The sequence below is a fragment of the Rhineura floridana genome, chromosome 7 (genome assembly GCF_030035675.1).
Source record: "Rhineura floridana isolate rRhiFlo1 chromosome 7, rRhiFlo1.hap2, whole genome shotgun sequence".
NCBI lineage: Eukaryota > Metazoa > Chordata > Lepidosauria > Squamata > Rhineuridae > Rhineura > Rhineura floridana.
The window spans coordinates 8,786,182-8,796,982 of NC_084486.1; the positions used below are offsets into that span (position 1 = coordinate 8,786,182).

Below are 10,801 nucleotides of genomic sequence, written 5' to 3' on the forward strand. Positions count from 1 at the left end.
TCCCAAACCCTCATATTGCAGGGGTGGGCCCTAGTGATGTCACAGGGGCAGGCCAGAGTGATGTCATTAAGCATCATACATTAAGCATCAACCACAGTTGCCTGGAGCATACAATTCAAACAAAAATATTTATCTGATTGCAAATTAAGAAATCTTAGCTAAGAGATGGAGCCTGGGTAGGGTACATTTAATCTAACCTACTTACTTCTGGCAAGAAGGGTTTAAGTGCCCTCAGGCCAGGCTAGTCACCAGAAGGCCATTGCAGGAAGAAAGGAGCCTAGTGTTGTGGAGATGTTAGATGGGAGCAATTCTAAACACACTTACGAAGCCCCATAGAACTCAATGGGACTTACTTCTGAGTAGATATGGTTTGGATTGTGCTGTTGGTAAAACTTGACTAGGGATCCTCTGCAAAGATATCCGCATGCAAGCAGGATTGGCAGCCCCCTGCCTGGAATACCCTGCCCCTACCTTTTAACATGGCTGCTCCAAACTTTTTTACAGATTTGACCCTTCACTTCAGAAAGAGGTTTGAGAAATGAGTAAGAATAAGAAGATTCTCTACCCTTTTCTTTCTACTCTGTGGGCTGCTATAAACTCATTTTGACAGTCAGCACAATTCCAGTGAGTAATAACTGACAGAGAGAAAACACACGTGGTTTGGTCTACCTTCACTGGCAGCAGCTTGGGAACAACAACAACTGCAGCCACATTTCCCAGTACATGAATTCTTTTTTACCACTATTGGGCAAGAAACAAACCATCATTCAACCAACAACGTGCATCATCAGTGGGTTTAAGGGGGTTGAGCTGAGTGTATGGAACCACTGTTGTTGCTTCTATGGATGTAAGGGAGTGAGGTTAAAAGGTAAATAAAATGCAAATAGAAAAAGAAAAAGAAAAGACAGTGATGATTTCCTAAATGCAATACCATACCAACCACAACAAAATTCCTATGAGTAAGGCAGAACACTCAGCATCCAGATTCCTAACCAAAAACAAAAACTAAAAAAATCCTGGCAGCCAGTCAGCCAGGTCACAGAAATCCTCATGCAGTACAACTTGACCCAGGGGCTGCAGTTAATGTAGAATGCTGTGGCACGATTGCTGACATGAGTGAGACCCCGTCAGTACATAACACCTCTGCTCTGAAATCTGCACTGGTTGCCGATTTGCTACTAACCCAAGTTCAAGGTGTGCTTTCCACATTATGGGTGCCACACAGTAATGGTTCAACTCTTGTAAGAAATCAGTCCTTTAATGTGGCAGCACCTATGCTTTGGAACTCCCTGCCTATTGACATTAGGCAGACGCCTTCAATGTACTCTTTTCAGCACCTGCTAAAAACATTTTTGTTTAGGCAAGTCTACCCAGGCATGTAGAAACTGTTGTGTTCTTTATCTGTTTTTAACTCATTGTTGGTTTTGTTATTTTGAATGTTTTTAAATAACTGTCTTTGTTTTTGCCAATAATTTATTGTTCCTTCTATAAACTGCTTTGAGATTTTTTACAACCTGTTATTTGTATTGCAATCCTATGTTTGTTTACTCAGAAGCAAGTCAAACAAGGAAGTGTGCACACAACTGCAATCTCAAGTGATAAGAAACTTCACTCACCCATCCCAAAATTCAGAATCACTTAAAAAAATACAATCAGTAGTTAGTTTCCAACATAATACAAGCAATGATTGTAAACCCTGCCTAATTGCTTTAAAAATAGGATTGGAGGGGGAGAGACAGATTAACAGCACAAAGACAATTCTTTGCTATGTTCACTCAAAAGTCCTATTAATTTACAGCACAATCCTTACCATGTCTACTCAAAGTAAGTCCTATTGAATACAATGGGGTTTAGCCCAGGTATGTGGGATTAGCATTGCAGCTTTGCTCCCAGAAAAGCGAGTACATTAGGGCCCCGCTTTTCAGCAGCCCTCTTTTCGGTGTTCCGCTAATACGGTGGCTTTCAAATAGATTAAGGCCCCACTCATACGGTGCTTGTTCTGCTTTTACGGTGTTTTTCATTTGTCGGGCATCATTTTATTGATGGAGTTCCGCTTTTCAGCGGGTTTTGCTTTTAGGCGGAGGTCTGGAATGTAACCTGCCGTATGAGTGGAGCCCTACTGTATTGGATTAAAGCTTCATATTGGGAAGGTTTTCAAAACCCTGCCCTCTTCAACAGCCCAGGAAATTTTAAACTTGTTTGACTTGTGCACACAAGAGAGAAGAAGACTGACAACTATGTACTTAGTTTATGAAACAACAGCTTTCAAGCCCTGCAATGTGGTCTTGGTACTGCCTGGAGGTCGACAATTATTAGCTACAAACCTGAAAGCTCGGGGTTAGAACAGCCAGCTATAAGCTCGTTTAACAGACATTGCGGGGGGGGGGACATTTTGGTGTATATTTCAAGAACCAGACCACATAGACACTTAATTTTTTAACAAAAAGGAAAGCTCGAGATTCTGAGATTAAGGTGACTTACCCAGAGACAACCCAAAAAAACCAGAGTCTCTGGGTGAAAACCAGACACCTGGCAACACTACTGCTTGCCTTTCCCTGTGACTACCAAACTAGAATAAATTAAGAAAGACAGCAGGTGTGACAATGTACAGAAGTCTTAGAGTTTAGCTTTTCTTACCACAGAATTAGGATTGCCTGAGCACAATTTTTTTTTTTTTAGTGCATAGTATTCACAAGTCTGAGTGTACAAACTGTTTGATGCAAGGCCTAGGGTGGCTTTTGGCCCCTGCTCCTTCCTCTGTCATTTTCTACCATGTTTCTGGGTCACATATTGACTCAGTTTGAATATTTTTAGAAGCAATGACTGATGGCTTGTGACCTTCAGATTTGAAATAAGTTTTTATTTTTGTGCATGAGGCAAAGTGCCAGAAAGCTCAGGGAGGTCGGGATTTCATTTGGACAGAGCCAAATTCAAACAGCCTTTTCTTCATGCTACCCAGATCAAAAACCACAAAGTCAGATGAATCCTCTTATCTAGAGGTGAGTGCAGTGAATAATCTGGAGCAGTGCTGTCAGACATAATCCTGGCCTAGGATGGACACAGGTGTCCACACGTCCATTATGTCTGTTGGAGGCAGTATGCCTCTGAAAACCTGTTGCTGGGCGTCCCAGATGAAGAGAGCAGTTTTGCACACTGGGCCTGGTGAGCTTCCCTCGGGCATCTGGTTTTCCACTGTGAGAACAGAGTGCTGGACTAGGCAGTGATGTAGCATAGAAAGCCTTCCGTGCTATATTCTTCTTCTTTTGGTTTCCATCATTGAGGTTAAGCAATTATAAATCTGTAAAACATAGGCAATCTGCTTCTCTGGGCTCACAGGGAGAGAAAAAACCCAGAAGAACCACCGTTGGATTCCCCCCTCCCTCACCACTTGTATTTAGCTTTCTCTGAATAATTGCTTGAATCCTTTATATTTTAATCCTATGATATATATTTACTAGGAGGTCTTATGTGGCAACAATTAAAACTGTGTGCATCTGTGTGTTTTAAAAAAATAGAAGCAGTCAGTATTTGATGTCAAGGAAAAGAGAATTCAGGAAAACAAGGCTGTAAATTTATCACAGCAACAGCAACATGCCTTCCACCTACTGAAGACTAGATCATAATAACAAATGCACATAATAATTACCTGTGCCTCAAAGGCCACTCTAGGGCTTAAAACTTCCTGCATCAGAGACAGTGAGACAGCAGGGTAAAGATACAACAAAGAGCAGAACCAAGGCAGTGTTGGTGGTAAGTGGTGAAAGGCAAGCTGCAGAACTAAAGGGCAATTGAGGATTACTAAAAAGAGAGGAAGAAGACTTCTGCTTGAAACAGAAGTGGACTGCCTTCAAGTCAGTTCTGACTTATGGCAACTCTATGAATACAGTTTTTATGGTAAGCAGTATTCAGAGGTGGTTTCCCATTGCCTTCCTCTGAGGCTGAGAGGCAGTGACTGGCCCAAGGTCACCCAGTGAGCTTCATAGTTGAGTGGGGATTTGAACCCTGGTCTCCCAGGTTGTAGTCCAACATCTTAACCACTGCACCACACTGGCTCTCATTGCTAGCTTAAGGGACAGGATAAAATCCAGCAAATGCATGATAAAAAATAGCTTTGTTTTTTGTCTTGGCAGGAGCTGTGATGAATGCTCAGGGTGCTTTGCCAGAGTGGCAGTCTCTAAGACCCAGCAACATGACACAGTCCCAGCAATGTATCCTCTCAACCATTGCCCTGCTTGGCTTATTAAAGCTTGCCCATGGGGTTTGACCAAGTGGATCCAGAGTGTGGTCAATGCATCATTGCAGGAGGGAGTCGTTCCAGCCGCCCTTAAGGAGGCAGTGATCCAACCAGTCCTGAAAAAGCCCACCCTGGACCCATTGATTTCTGACAACTACCACCTGGTTGCAAATACCCCCTTTTCAGAGAAGGTGATTGAGGGGTTGTGGCACAGCAATTGCAAGTACTCTTGGATGAAACAAATAATCTTGTCCAATTCCAGCCTGGGTTCAGGCCTTGTTATGGAACTGAATCGGCCATGGTCACCCTGATGGATGATCTTTATCGGGAGAAGGACAGGGGGAGTGTGACTCCATTATGCTTACTTGATTGCTTGACAGCTTTTGATACCATTGACCATGGTATCCTTCTGGGCCAACTTGGTGAGATGGGTATTGGAGGCAATGTTTTACAGTGGTTCCAATCCTATCTCCTGGGTTGTTTTCAGAGAAGACCCCCTGGCAGTTGTGCTGTGGGGTGCCACAGGGTACCATCTCATCCCCCATGCTGTTTAACATCTATATGAAGCCCTTGGGAGCAGTCATCGGGAGCTTTGGGGCAAAGTGTCAGCAGTATGCTGATGCTACCTAGCTCTATTTCTGTGTAACATCTGAATTGGGAGAGGCTGTGCAAGCCCTGGACAGCTGCCTGGACTTGGTGGTGGGTTGGGTGAGGGCCAATAAGCTGACTCTGAATCCTAGCAAGACAGATGTGCTGTGGGTTGGTGGTTCCCAATTCAGATAATTGGTCAGTTGCCTGCTTTGTATGGGGTCGTACTCCCTCTGAAAGAGCAGGTTCATAGTCTGGGGGTGCTCCTGGATCCATCTTTGTTGCTAGAGGTCCAGGTGACCTCAGTGGCTAGGAGTGCCTTTTACCAGTTTTGGCTGGTAAGACAGCTGCAGCCGTTTCTGGACCGGGATAGCCTGACCACTGTTGTCCATGCACTGGTAACCTCCAGGCTGGATTACTGTAATGTATGCTATGTGGGGCTGCCCTTGAAGTTGGTTCGGAAGCTGCAGCTGGTGCAAAATGCAGCTGTGAGACTGCTCACTTGGGCAGGATATCGCCAACATGTCATCCCGCTGCTGAAAGAATTGTACTGGCTGCCTATTAGCTACCAGGCTAAGTTCAAGGTTCTGGGTTTTGGTGTACGAAGCCCTATACAACTTGGGACCAGGATACCTGAAAGACTATCTTACCCCTTATATACCCAGTTGATCCCTGCACTCTGCAAGTGAGGGCCTCCTGCAGATACCATCTTATCAGGAGGTCTGTTCCGCACAACATAGGAAGTGGACCTTTAGTGACCTACCCTACCGTTTGGAATTCCCTCCCCTTAAATATTAGACAGGTGTCATCTCTGTTATCTTTTCGACTCCTACTGAAGACCTTCCTCTTTCAACAAACCTTTTAAGTAGAGACCTTATTCCAGTCTTCATCTGTGTTGGAATTGCTTTTTAATACATTTTTAAAGCTTTTTTAAAATATATGTTTTTAAAGCTTTTTTTAAAAACAGATGTTTTGTTTTAATGTTTTTAAGTATGTTTTATTTTAATATATTTTAAAGTCTGTTTTAATTATGTTTTAGAGTGCTTTTAGTGCTTTTGCTTGCCACCCTGGGCTTCTACTAGGAGGAAAGGTGAGATATAAATCTAATAAATAATAATAACAATAACAATAACAACAACAACAACAACAACAATAATAATAATAATATCAAATTTCCTTATTTCTCTATAGTGGTTAACAGATCTTCAGTATCGTTGCCTTTGACAAAATCAGATTTACTTTGTAGGTTTTCAACCTTCTTACGAATTTCTTCATGTGGATGCTTCTTAAAGAATATTTCCAGATGGCAGTCATACAGTGCAACAAGTGTATATGTATGAGCTTCTACAGCACGCCGAAGGTGTTTCCCCATGATAACGTCATGCACAGCACTCTCGCTATGCCAAACATTCCACATTTGAGGAACATCAGATGTATCATTGTAAGTGCCAATTGCACGGAATAACACCATGCATATGAGCAGTTCACTAAGCCATAAACAAATTGATCATGAAGACAGCGTTGAGACATATTCATTGCTGTACAGACTTACAGAGACCCAAATCTAATGTAACAACACATTTTGAGTTTGGTCCACAAATGTGTTTAGTTAAATGTTCCAGTTGGTACAAGAATGCCAACTGAATTGAACTATCTGTTAAAGTAGTGGGTATGATTGGTAGAACACATACATGTGTTATTTGCTTAGGATCTGCTTGATTATGCAACTGACGGAGATATTTATGATTTGGTAAACTTTGATACTAATGACATCATCAATATTATGCATCACACACCATTTACGCCATGGAAATTATTGTTATTCTGTAACTCTCTGATTTATCGTTATATTGAGATCTTATAAATTAAAATCCATCCGTTATTTACAGAGATTTTCATGATTTTATGGATTTTTATGATGGCCATCTTGATGATGTTATCAAAACTATATGCCACACATCGTAGAGTTACACCATTGAAATTTTGTACCTACAGGTGGTGTCTGATCACATAAAAGCAACTGCACATTCTTTTCACTAATGCTGCCATGGTGCATGATTTTTTTTATATATGCTCTTGGACTATGTTTTCTGTGGCTTTCTGCCTTTGGGCAGGCAAGGTAGAGTGGGAGGTACTTTGCTCCTCAGATGAATTGGGTTTAGGTGATGGCTTGGGTGCTGTAGATTCCTGTCCACTAGCCTCAGGCTCAAAATCAGGAACCTAGTCCAGTTCCTCAACTGGTGGTACAGCAGCCCCAGATCCAGCCAGCTCATCCTCCTGTAATTCTGAGCTCAATGCCAAGGTCAGGGCCATCACAGCTAACTGTCCTCACTCTGAAGTCACTAAATGAGCAAACACTTTCATATGCCCTTTCACAGTGAGTCCCCAAAAAGTCACTGAATGGGGAGGTGCTATCTGCAGCTGCCAAAAATAGTTGACAAATGCACCCCACCTTCTTGGCTCAACCTTTTTTTGTCATTTCTTCTCTGTGGAGTTAGCAATGGTATTGTAGAAATGATGCTTTTTTGGATATACAAAATTACCTTTGCCCAAGAGTAGTAGTAGTTGTTGTTGTTGTTGTTGTTGTTGTTTTCAATGTTTCCTAGATGACAGTGCTTATTGAATGGTCTTTGGATGCTGGGCAATGCCTAATTGCTGCAGTTTGAGACACCAAAGCCCTATTCACTCATTTCTCACAGGTCAGGGGTCATTGAGTTTACTTAGAGTGGGGTGCATTTTTAGCCCCACCCCTCATGTTACATGTCCTTTCTCAAACAACCACAAGTTGTCTGAAGGAAAATCTCAATGCACAACCTCCAAGCGACTGGGACACAAGGTTGGGCAAGTGTCCAATTGTGCCGAGGCCGTACACACGAGCGGGAGCTCACATCTTGGGGTTTCTCTTTAGACAACTGCAGGCAATGTGTGCTTATTTGAGGAAGGAGTTGTATGACATCAGGGGTGGGACTAAAAGCACAGTCCCCCTCCAAGTAAACAATAATATCCTACATAGTATAAGAAGCTTGCTTATGTCCAAGTCAGACCACTGGTCCATCTAGCTCAGTATTGTCTACCTATCCTGGCTGGCGGTGACTCTCCAAAGTTTCAGACAGGAGTTTTTCCTCAGTCCTACTTGGAGACACCAGGGATTAAACCTGGGACCTTTGACATGCAAAGTGTGTACTCTGTTGCTGACCTACTGTCCATACTGTAACACATGAATAGGATTCCTGTCTGCTTGGGTGGGGGTGGGAGTTGAAGGAAACAGTTTTGCAGTTTGAACACATCCCAAAAAGGCAAATCCCCCCATGTTCTACTTCATACAGCCTCCCTAGAAATAAGTTGCCATAGGGGGCTGCATGTTATTATGTGGGGGCTGCAGCTGCTGCTTTAAAGATGAGTACAGTCTCTCTGGTCTGCCTGCTAACTACTGTGCAATGGAAAATTGTAAATAAAGAATCGATTAGACATAGCACATAAATCATCCACAGAAGGAGATTGATCCTGTAAAAGCTGGCCCTTGCCCCCTGCTTGGGTAGTATTTTCAGGAGACAGGAAACATCAAGTACAGAGTAAGGTTGCAAGCCCCAACACGTCTTACTAAAAATGAGAACTTTGATAACTTGAGCAGAGAAGTAGAATTTGAATTGCTTGCATAAGTGTACACATCATGCTGATAGGTACTAGAAATTAGTTTGAGTTTCATGATCTTAATTTACATATCATACCTAAAAATATTTCCTGCTTTCATGCACTTAGTCCATTTCCTCACTAGGAGAACTTTTGTAAAGATGCAACAAACTTAAGGCTGCAATCGTATAACACTTACCGGGGAATAAGTCTAATGAATTAAATGGGACTTACTTCTAAGTTGCAAATCACATTCTGCTTGAGAATATTTGCTATGAGACACAGCCCCATCAGAAACAAAGCAAATTTGTAAGGAAGTATATTTGGAATTCTTAAATGACACTTAAATGACACATTTGCAGGCAATAAATCTAAGCATCTCAACACTGATATTAAAAAACTTGATATAAAAATGTGATATTTAAATTCAAAGTCAATTGCCAGATTTAGAAATATGCCTTTGAATGCTGAAATACAAACTGTACATTTAAAACTACAAAACTGTTGCTTCTGAAACTCAGATCATACTAAAGAATGATACTAAAGAATTAGAGCCCAATACGTGGCTTGCGGTTTCAAATCAACGTGTGAATTTCTGCTCTTTCCATCCCTGCAGCATTAAGCATTTCTCTTCTCCTTTTCTTTCCCCATTTTCCTTCCCTGGTCAAACTCTTCCCCCTAGCTTTTTCCTCCAGTCCTCGTTCTTGAGCAACCTCCCCGCTTCTCAGGTCCTGATGCCTTTATGAGTCCCTGCACCCACCTTTCCTAGTCTCCCATACCCCTCTTTCCCTAGACCCTTATTCCTTCTCTGCCCCTCCTTAGGTTCTGAGCTGCTCAGCCAATTACTGCCTGCCCTGCCCCTTGTCCTTAGGACTGCTCAACCCATCACTGCCAAAGGCTCCATTATGAGTACCACACGATCCCTTACTGCTCTACACTGAAAACACTGTAGAAAGCTCACTCGAGTAATGTTTCGAGCTCTTCTTCCTCATAGAAAAATACTGAAGAGTTCTCCTGTAATTCTTCTCATGCTCGTACATTCTAACCAGTGCTTGAATCAGTGACTGGGAGTTTGCGAGGATACAAAATTCTCACTCAATTTCTGGATTTGCATGTAGAAGCTTGTGTCTTAAAAAACTTATATTTCAATTTGACAAAACTGATTTTCTTTCTTTGTATTTAAAACTGCACCCTTGAAACAGCCTGCACTGGTTTTTCCCTTCTACATAGTCAAATTGCCACATATTTGCACCGATGCATGCTGTCCAGTCCAAATTGGGAAGAAGTGGCAACTTCACAGCCCGCTTTCTTTCTGCATACCCTTCAGAACAAAGAACATAGTATGGCATACAGCTGCAGTTGTTGCTCAACTGCTCACACGATAAAAACACTGTGCTACCCAATGCATGCACTGAATTCATGAGCATCAGTTTATCAACAAGCTCAAAAGTACTTGCCTTTTGGGGGAGCAGCTCCGTTGACTGTGCTTGACTGTTTTAGATTATGACACTCTTCTGACGCTTCCTTCTAAACTGGTTGTTACACAACAGCTCCCCTGTCCTGTTTGCTGCGTTCAGTTTATTCAATTGCTATTTTTAATTGTGTTAATTATAAACCATGATCTGTGTTCTTCTAGCGGACTTCCAAACATTTCAGAGTGAAAGGCAGCTGGGGCAGCAATGGAGAGGAGCCCAGATCTGAACAGATTCTCAGCTATCAACTAGCCTCAATAAAACCATCATGGCATCTTACACTATTAGAGGGTCCATCCCTGTTTCCCAGGTAAGGGTGTGGGGAAAGCAACAGAGCATACAGCAATTCTTGCCCTTTTTTTTTATGCCAACAGAAACTGGGATGGTAAAAATAGATTCTCTTACTGCTGTCATATATTTCATTAAGAACAAAGCCATGAGCACTTCAAAGAGAAGACAGATTAGTATCACTTAGATTACTATGGACTCTTTGCTATGCCACATTTTATGACAAAGATATGACCTCACAAATCCATTAAGAAGTCAGATGCAGATGATTAATGCATATAATACTCTGTCAAAGAAGGACATCAGTACAATGACCATCAAAGCTGAAATAGCCTTTAAATGTTTTTTTCTTGGGGGTGTGTGATTTGAAATAGATATCTCATGTCACAATTGTGGTTGTAACTTTTATTCTAGCCTTGTTGCCAGCCAGTGAGGAGAACCTTGAAAGAAGTAAAAAATATCTACTGTTGCTAACATAATTAATGAGCTCTTTTATATCTGATCTATGGCCTTTCGTTCCCATGATGAACCCTAGATTTATACTGACATCTGCTGATGGAGAGAATCACAACACCTCCTCTGTTTTCTC

At 42.0% G+C, this 10,801-nt stretch overlaps 1 protein-coding gene across 1 annotated transcript in view; it reads right to left on the reverse strand.

Annotated features, from left to right (window-relative positions):
- LOC133388707 (dual specificity protein phosphatase 13B-like) overlaps positions 1-10,017 on the reverse strand; it is a 51,305-nt gene extending 41,288 nt beyond the window's left edge. The window contains exon 1 of the mRNA XM_061634861.1: positions 9,910-10,017. The gene's annotated coding sequence lies outside the window, so the exon portion shown is untranslated. The remainder of the gene's footprint in view (positions 1-9,909) is intronic.
- Between the last annotated feature and the right edge of the window lie 784 nt (positions 10,018-10,801).